The sequence below is a fragment of the Amblyomma mixtum genome, chromosome 3, assembly GCF_055824585.1.
Source record: "Amblyomma mixtum isolate Tamu chromosome 3, ASM5582458v1, whole genome shotgun sequence".
NCBI classification, from domain to species: domain Eukaryota; kingdom Metazoa; phylum Arthropoda; class Arachnida; order Ixodida; family Ixodidae; genus Amblyomma; species Amblyomma mixtum.
In genome coordinates this window covers 283,756,540-283,768,882 of record NC_143014.1, presented here as the reverse complement: position 1 = coordinate 283,768,882, position 12,343 = coordinate 283,756,540, and the positions used below count along the sequence as shown (strand labels likewise).

Genomic DNA, 12,343 nt, shown 5'->3' with positions numbered 1-12,343 from the left:
GTACTGTGCAATGTCAATGCATGTTAAAGAACCCCAAGTGGTCTCAAATTTTCGGAGTCCTTCACTGCGGCGTCCCTGATAGCGTGAGCCACTTTGGCAAGTTAAACCCCCATGAACCAACAAATTTAGTAGAGAAATAATAAGAAAATTTTCAGTTTTGTGCAAAAAGTTTGTTTCTTCTGGTATTACTCGTCGTTGTATGGCATTTCTGTTTCAGAATAGCCGATTGCTGGCCAACAGGAAAAACAATAGACAGACAGGAACTAGCCTTCAGTTGTTTATGGTGGCGTAAACCTGAGAAAAAAATCTGAAATTATTCATACATTTTACAAAACTATTTCAAAATTCGGCATGCTAGCTTTAAAACAGGTGTTAGACAAATGAATCCGGTCCTTATATCATTAGAGGACTCCTTCTGTCTAGTTTTGTCAACCGAATAAGTGAAATCTACAACCTTGTCTCGTCTTCTGACGAGAATAGGATCATTAATGACAAGGCGTTCAAGAGTCGCTTGTAACTACAGTGTAACCATTGTTTATGTATGTCGCTCTGCGATATGATCTCTCCTAATCTTATGATAGTTTTTTGGATTTATGAGCGGAAGAAAGTGAGCCCATATCTACGCTTGCTCTTTTGAGCAAGAGTAATCCATTCAGAATCCATTCAGAAAGCTCAATCTATTCAGAATTTTTCGCCTTCGGAATTCAGTAGAAAAAACGACAGTCTCGTGGCAATCAAAAAGGATCTAACGTGTGTTCCTGAGCCTTATAATTAAGCATGCGTTGAAAAAAAAAAACGCGACAAAGGTGCCTTCTTTGCCATCCGACAGTATGAAAGACGAGTGAACTCCTAAAGGAGGCTAGCCGCCGTTGTTCACTTGCTATTGCGATCAGCTGCTGATCCAAGGTAGGTAGCTTTATCCCGGTTTCAGACGGCAAACTGCGGTCTTTGTGACACCGCTTCTTCACCAGCTTGAGAACAAACTTTTCACTTTTGTCTGCGAGGAGCAAGATCTTGCGTAGCCGCCTCCTAGCTTTTAAACTGGACTTTAACGTGCCAAGAATGAGCCATTTTCCCGCCTAAGCACACTAGCACACAAATATTTATGCCACAAGCCTAAGCTGCATTAAACGGTGATGGGCACTAAAGAAAGTATAAATTCCAGTGGAATTTTTTTCAGCCTGAAAATAAAGAAAAGTGACTCAACGGACGTCGCCATATTAGGCACTGATAACGTATTTTTTTCTCTGAAGCTTATTTGAACTGCATATATTCTGTATAGCTGCAAGCGTTTTGAAATTAACGGCAGTTGCGAGTGAACCGCCTGCGCTATTCGCTTGTTGCCGTCTTTGCGTGCTTGGGTCTCGTGCCATAAGGAGTAATCACCTACCCCACTTTGCTCTCTGTAAAAGTGGGTTGAAATCTTCATTTCTTGCTTTCCTGGTCGCAGCAGCTTTGGAATCTGCGGAATGCATAGTTCGGTCGTTCTCGACATGTGTTTTGCCCTCTGTACTGAAACCGTGGATGACGTCATGATGCGCCCTCCACTTGGCGGTGTACGCTGCGGAGGAGCCTCAAAGCCATCGCGGTTTCAATTGGTGATCACGCCACCATTTCAAATGCTCGCCCAAAAATATTTCATCTCCTTTCCCTGAAAGGTTGACACAATCGACCCCTTCAGCTCACCAAATTCTAAAGCCTCTGTAGTTCACCTTCAAGACCTTGAAATTTAAGGGAACCAACGAGCGCTGACGATCTAAAATGGTAGGGGGACACTTCAGCTCCACCTAAAGAATATGACGATACAGCGTTAATGCTCATTTGGTACTTACCATCATAATTAATACCTCTTTAAAATTGCAAGTACTCATTATCACTAGGTATACTAGATCACTTGATACACTACAAGGCACATAGCGTCTCCCTTTACCGAGTCGAACAGAAGGGCTGTGTCTGGTAAATCATCTCTTGTTCTCCGATTGCATGTGTTAGCGCTGTCATATTCCTTGTGTTCTAAAGGCAGCGTGTATGACTCCCAACACAAGTGCCGTGGGTTCAATTATCAGTTAATTTTCATTTTCAGCGTAATTAAATTACTTTTCACCCTTGTATGTCACAATGATATTTCAGTCATGTTACGACCTCATGACAAAAAAATTTAACTCGGGCTTTAATCATTTTTATTGTACACATCAACAAGTGACGTCACAACCCTCTCGACCATTCCTGAATAAGTGTGACAACGCGCATGGCTTTTCCTCTAAACGTACACTCTAAAGCTGTCGCGTTAAAATTGTGTTGGCTGTCAGCATTCGTGTCTCCTTGCTTGCTCTATCCCTCGTGTTTCGCGTCGAACGACGACACGTCCCTGCCAAACGACACGTACACTCTAAGCAGAAAAAAGTGAAGGGGAGTGTACTGTCCTCTAGCGCACTCCTTTTTATAAACGGGAGTGTGTCAGAGGACATCTTACTCCCTTTTTACTTCCATATAGGGATATTTGGGTTTAGAGTGTGCGCAATGAGGTCAGGTTTTTAATTCAACAATGCACTATATTCAAAATTCCGCAAGTGCGCTTTCCCACATAACTATGTTGCCCCAAACAAGATGGCCGACTTCGCTATAAAAGAACTACGTGGGCTAGAGGACAGGCGCTAAAGGTGTGGATAGAATGTAAGAAACGTATTTTGGAAGAATCAAACAAAAAACCAGTTTTTCTTGCTTTGTTTCAGCTGGAAACGCATGGTCAGCCATCTTGTTTGGGACGACATTGTTATGCGGGAAAGCGCACTTGCGGAATTTTGAATATCCCCTATTGCATCTCTCTTTGCTCGAAGATTCTTGTGCCCCATCCATTGGATGCCCGTGTATCCACACCACGATTAAATGATTATCTCCAACATCGCCACTATCACTAGCACGCACACACAGAAGCGTTTCAAAGAAATAGATGAGGGAGAAAAGATTTAAATGTAAATGTAAGGAATGTAAATTAACTGCTTACAAATCACTAGTTCGACCCATCCTGGAGTACGCCTCAATTGTCTGGTCCCCTCATTACGCGCGCGACATTGACCGTTTAGAATCAGTTCAAAAAAAAGCAATAAGATTCATCTTCAGCCGGTATGATCGCAAGTTTTCACCTTCTTCCCATACGCACAGTTTATCTTTACAAACATTAGAACATAGGCGCACACGTGAACGCATCATTATGCTGCACAAGATCGTTCACACATCATCTGGCATTCAGGCACCCTTCACATTTGTGTCATCAAGCGCACGTGCAACCCGACGGAACCACCCATTAAACATTGTTCCCTTCAAACCACATATAGATTGTTTTAAATTTTCTTTTTTCCCTCTAACCGTTGAAATTTGGAATGGATTGGACGGCTCACTTCGTTCATTGCCAATTGAAGAGTTTGTTGTTCAGTTGCCTAACAATTTGACCCGTTGATCTGTTTTTAATATTTCTGTGTTATCTATTTCTATGCTACCCATGTTATTTGTTTTTACTCATGTATTCACCCACTCCTGCTATGTCTCTCCTCAGAGACAGCAGTATTTATAAATAAATAAATAAAAATAAATAAATAAATAAATAGGCGCATCACAGCAGCTTTATCCGCCCATACGATTGCTACAGTTGCATACACGACGAACAGCCCGCTGTCATCTGGAATGAAGGTACTAGAAGCTAAGGCTTAGGGCACTTTTCCACGTAATTGTTAGCTTGCGACTCAAGCAGCGTTGCTAAAAACTAGCTTTAATTTCGCCCGCAACTAAACACAAGAAGGAAAGCTGAGGTGTATAAAAACGACATTGCTCGAGAGGTGAATTTCATCCGCTTCTGAATGCAAAATAACACCACACGATGAGCAATCAGAGAATCGCTGAAAACGGTGAAGCCATTTATGCTTTTGGAAGGAACAGTGTTTTTTTTTTCACGTGTTATCTGTTGCATTCGAGTCACAAGAATGATACGTTGAGTAGCAAGAATACGTAAAGCAATAAGAGAGGAAGGCACAATCAGACTAGTGCAGGCACTAGTCATGAGCAGAGTGTCATACAGCCAAACGTTCATAATTCTCATTATGAAGGCGCTGGCTTGCACCCCAATCCGTCACGTTTTGAACGTATCGGCTTCTACGGAAGGTACTCACAGTACATGTCCTTTTGAATACATCTGTCTGGAATCAAACTCATGGTGTATTTTTCCATATTAAAAACTGGGTGTACAAGACAGACGTCTTTGCTGACCAACAGAGCTGGAAAAAAACACTCCATCAGGCTATTCTCTTCATTGACAGTTTTCAGTGAAATGATTCTGAAGCTAATTGTAATTTGGTTAACTTGTTATTTGAATTAATTTATTCTCCTCTTACAACAGCAATAAGAATTTCGCGCAGTGTGCTCTACGGGACTATATTATACTATACCATACACTAATGCAGTAAAAAGGACACTGACTTAGATAATAATTATGTTGGAGCTTTTGTTGACTTTTTGAAGCCTTAATAATTACCTGTGAGCCATAACATGCAGTTAGATAATTAAACTACAGTCACTTTGAGTCCGCCGCTAACCTTTCTCTTTTATTCAGATAAACTTGCCAAACCGAGCACAAGTCAGTGAAATTAATTACTCAATGTAGCAAAAAAAAAACCAGCAAGCAGATCGGTGCCTCAATACTCAATATATGGCTCAGTGCTATCTTCAGTTTGCACCAGTGGCTTCCTTCACTGCCTTCAGTCTACGAATAATATATTCTCTGCTGACGACTCTACCATATTTAGGCGTTACTGCTGCATTTGAAAGGTAATTGCTCAAATGACGTCGACCTTGGCAATTAGCCACTCTCGTTTGAGTGAAATCAAAGTCACATTCTTCGCAGCAAAACATGACTTATGCTTATCCGTACGCACAAGCGCACGCCTAAAGCATATCTTACCGTTTATTTAAATGACCATATCATTTTGCGCTGAACAAGCGTTGAGTACTTTGAAATATTGACCAATACTAGCCAGACTCACAGGTTATATGATATGAAAAAAAAATTGAATTTCGACTAAGAGTAATCCTGAACACATGTTTATAGACTCCTAAACGAACCATGCTGTCACTTGGCAATGCATCTATCCGTGGCAACATTCAGTGTTGCGTTTCAGCATGTGCGACACCTGTACTCAGCATTTGAAACACCGTCAATATTTACAAAACAAGGTGGTACGAGTTATTAATTTCACCTGACTAATACAGGCGATTCCAATATTCACTTCGGTAAACATATTACGCTTACGGTATGTCTTCCGCAAAAGCCAACTACCTTTCTCCATTGTGCTGTTAAGAAAGCGTTCATTATTGAAACTTTAGTAGGTTCTCTAGTTAACCGTCGCAACAGCATGGTTTCTGGAAATAAACATCTTTTACTTCGGGAAGTCAATAACAGAAAGGTTACAGTCTCTTATGGATATCATTTATTTTAAATTACCTACATAATTTGAAAGAAAAACAGCCCTCAACACTCTCCTGCGCGTTATTAGCACAGTGGAAGTCTTCAATGAAGCATAACGGAAAAAGATGGTGTGGTTTATGGTTTGGTTTATGGTGTTTAACGTCCCAAAGGAACTCAGGCTATGAGAGACGCCGTAGTGAATGGCTCCGGAAATTTCGACCACCTGGGGTTCTTTAGCGTGCACTGACATCACACAGCTCACGGGCCTCTAGAATTTTGCCTCCATATAAATTCAACCGCCGCGGCCGGGATCGAACCCGCGTCTTTCGGGTCAGCAGCCGAGCACCACAACCACTGAGCCACCGCGGCGGCATATAAAGGAAAAAGAGACCTTCCATCTAGTTGCAGCCCTTCTTGGCTCCGGCATATTGTATGACTACAACGTTCACTGCACCACACAAAAGCACTCTGACAACACTGGTACGCTTAACCGTGATGTCATCCGCATTGTCTGGGGCATGCGAGAGTACGCCTCTCAAAGTTGGCGGTATGAGCCTGCTTTCTGAGTTTGCTGAACAAGCAAATCTCGCCGAGAGGGACCCACTGGAATTTACTTCTTGGGGGTACTTCAAATTGCGCTATACAGAGAAGTTCGTCTCTCAACTGATTGCGTCGATCCTTCAAGGGCCCTGGCAGTTGCACTCACAGATGACACACCCTTACCATGAAATATGGCTCCTCGATGTGGCAACTCGCAGCCACGGATGCGCTTCGCTGTGCACACAAGGGGCTTTTAATAAAGGACGGGTTTGAGTGACACGACCGGAATTATTACTTTATTTCATTAACATGCTGCCATCGACTGATATGCTAGTGTAATGAAACTAGTATTTCAATTTTATTTTTTATTGACTTATATTTATAATGTGGCGCATGTGTTGAAAATATGTGAATCATAAATTAACTTCATTATCTGTTTCATACATGTTTTAAACGTCCCATTGTTCGCACTTCCTTTAACCAAAAACCTACGGCGTGCAATGCAGTAGCATTTAGGCAGGAGGGACGGCAGTGGTCACGATGACAAGCAGGTAACAAATGTCTGTACCATTGCGCAACCTAATAAGAGGGCATTTACACGATAAAGTAGAGGCTCTTTGAAACACATCACTCTGCCCGTTAAAACCCCCGTTGTTCAAACCAATATTTTCCCGAGCGTCGGTGCCCCACAGCAAGCATGTGGCACAATAAGCGCCTACCGTTGGTGGTGTAGGCACCCATGTGTCTTGATGACACTCACATGCTGGTCAGGTAGCGGTGACTTACAGCAGCAAGCTGAACGGCTCGTGCCAAAAGCTGGAAGAATGTCAGAGCAGGAGCACTCCGTTGATTTTCTACTAAATCATGTGGTGTTTAAGGAGCCCTCCAGCATTACTGAAGTAACGAAAGCAGCATCGGAGTCATGAACACAGCCGTGAGTGCATGTACCCATTCGAATAGCTGTGTCGTTTCCGAGAGACGTTACACCAAAAAACAAACAAAAACGAAAGGTCGCTTGAGGTCCTCAATAATGAGGGCAGCTCAGCTTGCAGCAGTAGCTTCCTGCCGAAAGTTCAATGCAGGAGGACAGCAAGTATTGTCAACTAGCTCGTGAGCTGCCAGTATCTTTCATGCGCCTTTAAAACAATGCTCTTTTTTTAGCCAAAAAAGTGAAGATGAGAACCGGCTGCCTCATTTTTAATAATGAACGGCATTTCCTGTTTAATATAACAGCGTTCATCGTGAGGAATGGACGTACTACAATGCGCAGGTAGTAGACGGTTATTTAAGAAGGTTGGTAATTCTTACAAAGGGGTATTGAATAAAAATAGCGTTAGCGCAGCGTGAAATGCAGCATCAACAGCTGATAAGACTTGAATGGTTAAATAGCATATGATGTATCTCTTTTTCATAATGCTTCTGGAATTGACAGTTAACTTTAAAGAAAAATAATGGCTCCCAAGCAGGCCTGTGTTTAGTAAATTATTGAGCTCCTCTTTATTTTGGTTGACACAATTGCATTCGTAAATTATGCGTGACTGTTTCAGCGTCTTGCATGCACGTGCTTCGTGGAATTTGGACGATGGCTTCACACAGCAGTTGCTGGAGCTGTGGTATTTTGTTTTGCTGAAAAATAAATCAAGTTTAATTTCCGGAGACTTCAGATTTAGCAGAGCACACCCGGAACTCTTCCGACTGACTATCGGATAGACGCAGTAAACCGCAAGGATCCCAACTCACTATTTCATTATTCGCTTAACCACAGGGCGCTAATTTATACAACTTCCAATAAAAACTTGTAATATTCATCGAACATTTGTCAAACTTTCAACTAGACCACTTCCAAATCATACCCCACTCTAGGCTATTTAAAACGTAATAATTGCAGCGCAACAAATCTGGTGCCTGCAAGTCCGCTTATGTTTCGTTCGCCTTCAGCTATGATACGTTTTTGCTAGCTGGTCACCATATCAGCCACTGTTCACCATAGAAACTGCTATGAAATTCATTTTGCTAGCTTATTACAAGCGGCGAGATGACTTTCTTCAGTGTAGCGCGACAAGCAGATAATCTCCAGAAATTTACGTATTCACTGTCCTGTGCGCGAAAACTGCATGTGTACTCTGTCTCGCGGCGTGTTCTCAGTGGAGTGGAGGTTAAAAGCACGATACGGATCCTTCCACAAGCATGTCAATTGCACATGCTATTTAGTGAGGCACACACGCCCCTGAAAGACTTTTTACTCTCGTGTCTTGCAGTTCATTTCAAATAAGTTTAGAGATTACATAAGTAAATATCTAGGTCGAGTGTTTTTTCGACATTTCTATGCTTAAAAAAACTGTCTAAGCTAATTCTGAGCCAGTCTACGAGCCAGTCTCTGAGCCAGTCTCTGTAGTGTACCTTATTCCCCTTCTCAGTATGATGAATGCATCGCTGTGGGGCACACCACGCGTTGACTACTTGGCTTTTTTTTTCTTTATTGCGCTGACTAGTCGACAGTGCGTCTTTGGAAAGTGTGAACAGAAGTTGAATCAATTTTTACCCTCCAAATAGCAAGCGTTTGCTAAACTAGAGCGATACTCCAGAGCGTAGCTCTCTCAATCAGACGTGCGGAACTTCGTCCGCGGTCTTTCTCTACAAGAGGCCGTGGTTGCTTTTAGACCGCCTTTTCTTTTCTGTAGCCCAACTAGCAAAGTTTCCAACGCAAATGGGCCATCGACGCGACTTGTCCTCCGAGGTGGCCTCTAGACGCAGAATAGTTTACTTCCCTAGCTCAAAACTCACATCAACGACTCTGGGTTGCTCTATCGATGATAATCATTCAGAAGGAAAGGCCTAGTGTTACACTGGAGACTAGTGCGAAGCCCCAAGGGAAAGGTCGTAGCCATTCGCTGGCCTGCGCAACCGTTCGGCAAACGGCGTTACGATGCAGACCGCTTAGTGATGCAAGTCTTGAAGGACGCAAGTATTTATCGCTAAGCGTGGATAAGCTGGCTTTCCATATAAGCATGGCGCAGAACAAGAAAAGCGAAGTAAAATCTGCGGCCAAAAGAAAAAGTACTGGTGTGGCACAATCTTTGCCGGTATTGGAATGCCACCGAGTGACATTCCAGGGATGCTCATGACACTATGCGCCTTGAGTGGATACTGTTGGGTCTGTCGCTTCTTCCACTTGCCTAGAACACAGTAAGCGCTTCCGAGGCGGACTGCGCAATTTTGTTTGTCTTACTCACAGGTTGCTTCACCTCCTGTGTTCTTAACTCAGCAGGGGGTCACTGTACTGTTACCGGCTGAAATATTGAACTGCTGTCACGAGAGCCGAAGTCGTTGACGCTCTTGAGGTCACAAAGGGACGCAGATGGATAGAGACTCGCTTAGATATGGCCATCGTCATCGTAGAGCTTGAAGAGTTGTCTTTGAGTGACCTTGTTAAACTTAAGGTCTGCCTTTTTTTATAATAAAAGGAAAAAAGAAAGTTGCTGATTTCCTAAAAACGCGTTTCATTCAGGAGAACGTGCCTCCATTGTTAGACGAGGCATTCGTTAGTGTCGAAAGAATTGCTTGCACTCTGATGAGTGAGTCGTTTAGAGAGAAACAGCTCTTTTGTCTTTGTATAAGTCACAAGTCATTCTGTTTTGGTCAGTATTATTCTTTATTAACTGTGCTACAAGCAGCTGTCGTGAAAACTTAGGCCAGTGCTTTCGATTACGTAGAGCAGTGAAAAGAAACAATAAAATAACAAAAGAAAACGTCGAAAGGGAAACTGAATTCCTTAATTCGTACTTCCTTAATTCAGCACAATTAGCTCAGCCAGCGAGCGATGGCACCAATCCACCGCTGATAGCTGCGAGATCACACGGTGGCACATTCAAGAAAGTCTACACAAGAAACAAACGAAAAATGCTTCGTTACGTGTTATGCATGTTCCTTGGTGGTTTCTATACCTGGGGTCCACGGGATCTCCACACAGAAGACAACAGACTAGTTTGCTGTTGAAGCCACGTAAAGTCCTGGTTGCTACGCATTCGCTGCGCGCGTACATGAAGCGCGTGCCTCTCTCGGTAGATTTCTATACTTAATATCCTGACGCGAAGAAGAAAGAGAAGAAAAAACTAATGGCAGTATTAGAAACCTTAAATGAGTATTAGAAAAAGAGCCAGTGGAACTTTGAAGAAATTTTGCACTATTCTAATTAGCCGCAGATGCGCTCTTCGAGATGCCCCGTACTGCATTTTAGTAGTTCCCGTGACATTAATCTGGTGCCACTTCCCTTGATATTGTTCTTTTGCCAGCGGGAAAAATTTTCAAACGCGCCGGACTTACCTAGACTCAGTCGAATAAAGTGGTTCATAATAATTTTTCTTTAAAAGTGAAACATAAAGCTTTCTTTTATACCTGTTTAAACATTGTTTTATGCGTACGCGTCTCACAGTCAGGATTTTTTTATCTCAACTGAAAGATGAAAATACAAGGATTGGGGATGAAAATTTAAATACTTGGTATAGAATAAAGTGGCCGCTCATACAAAAGTGCCTTCCGCGCCGACTTTTAAAGTGTACTTCGTCAACAACTTTTCCAGAAAATTGCGAGATGACTATAAAGGGGATTTTTTTTAACCTTTAAAGATTTGTGTTTTAAAGCTGCGAAGAGAAACGTCGGTGCATTCGGTTGAGGTGGATTGTGCAGCAAGGCGTAGATTATGTGCCCTATTTAGATTAATTATTAGGTTGTTAATTAACTAAAATTACCTAATAAACTTTTTAAATTTGGTTATGGGGAAAGGTTGTATTGTGAAATTGATGGCCGTGAACATGGAATGTGAGCCCTGTTTTAAATTTCCTAGTGGCTCGCAATACCGAACGTCAGACATACGCATTTGAAAGCTTCTTAAGTTTTCTTTCCCCGTTATCTAATTTCACAAAGCCAATGATGTTGCGGACATCGATAAGCCCGATACACAGGGACTCCGGAACCGGGGGGAGGGGGGGGGGGGGGGTAAAGGGTGAGCGCCCCCCCCCCCCCCCCCCCCCCCTTGGATTTTTCCCGACAGATGATGCGGTTCGCCCGATCAGCGGTGCTCGCCGCTTCGGTGTAAGCACATAGACGTACCAAACGTAGACTTATACCGATTGCTACCCATGGGGCTCGCCTGCGACATCCCACCGCTCTCGCACGCTAGCCCCAAGGGTAGGGTTAACCTGGCGTTCCGGGCACGTTATTGGCATCAACCTTTCTATAGCCCAGTTTGGCCCGTGCGAGGAATTAGCGAGGATGCTTCAACGCCCAGTTTACCGCGCTGCAGGAGCAAAAGAAGCAACAGAGGCTCTTTGTGACCGCTTGTTAGGGTTGCGGTCTGACGCCTCATTTGACGTCCTGTGGCAGCGGACGAACTCAAGAGCATCAGAGTTAGGTCTGAAGGAACCTCGAGCGCCCAGAGTTTCGCAGCCGCCCAGAAGGCTTCAATTCACAGACGAGCCTGAGGAGCTTGCAGCGCTTGACGGCAAGTCTTTACAGAGAAAACAGTTTTTTGCCGCTATCGATCGTATTACCACTGAGATCCGACGGCGATTTGAACAGCCTGGCATGGAGCAGCTGATTAGCCTTGAGCGCATTTTGACTGACGCTGCTGAAGGTCGAAACTTCGCGTCAAACGACTTAAATGAGCTTTTAGGAGCACAAGCTGCAGATTTTGACATCAGGAGGCTTTCAGCGCAACTCGTGCTTCTCCCAACGCTCCTGCGTGACGAGGGTCCGGTCGCAAGTGAACGCATTTTACAAATTCTGCAGGGGAAGTCTGCAGACATGCGTAATATGATGTGTCAGGTTGTCCGGTATCTGCAACTGGAGTTTTCTGTGTCTGCGTCAGCTGCTTCAGGACAGCGATCTTTCAGTGCTCTGAGGAGAGTAAAAACATTTCTGCGCAATTGAATGACCCAGAGGAGGCTGACACACCTTCTCCTCCTCCACGTGCACAAGAAGAGAGTTGCGGACCTGCATTTGGATGCCGTTATGAAAGAGTTCGTGTCTAGAACGGCAGAACGAACAGCCACCTTCGGCCTCCTTTGAAAACCTCTCCTGGCCAACGTCCTCTTGTTATGCTAGTCTTGAAGCTCGTCAGTCTGCGATACTATACCTTTGTACCTAGTGCCTACTTTCATGTCTACTTGCATGAATATATCACTTCACGTTTGCTTCAGTGCGAGCGCGAATTCAGAAATATTAAAAATGTTTTCTTCGCAGCTTTCGAATCCGTTTCCTCACATGCGCGGTCTGCGCAGGTTTCAATAATTATGAAATTTCCAACCATTTTCAAAGTGTATATACCAATGTAGAATAAGCGAGGATGCA

General features: G+C 43.5%; 1 pseudogene; it reads left to right on the top strand.

The window, feature by feature from the left end:
- The first annotated feature begins 11,578 nt into the window (after positions 1 to 11,578).
- Positions 11,579 to 12,061, top strand: LOC149355058 (uncharacterized; annotated as a pseudogene).
- Positions 12,062 to 12,343: the final 282 nt, after the last annotated feature.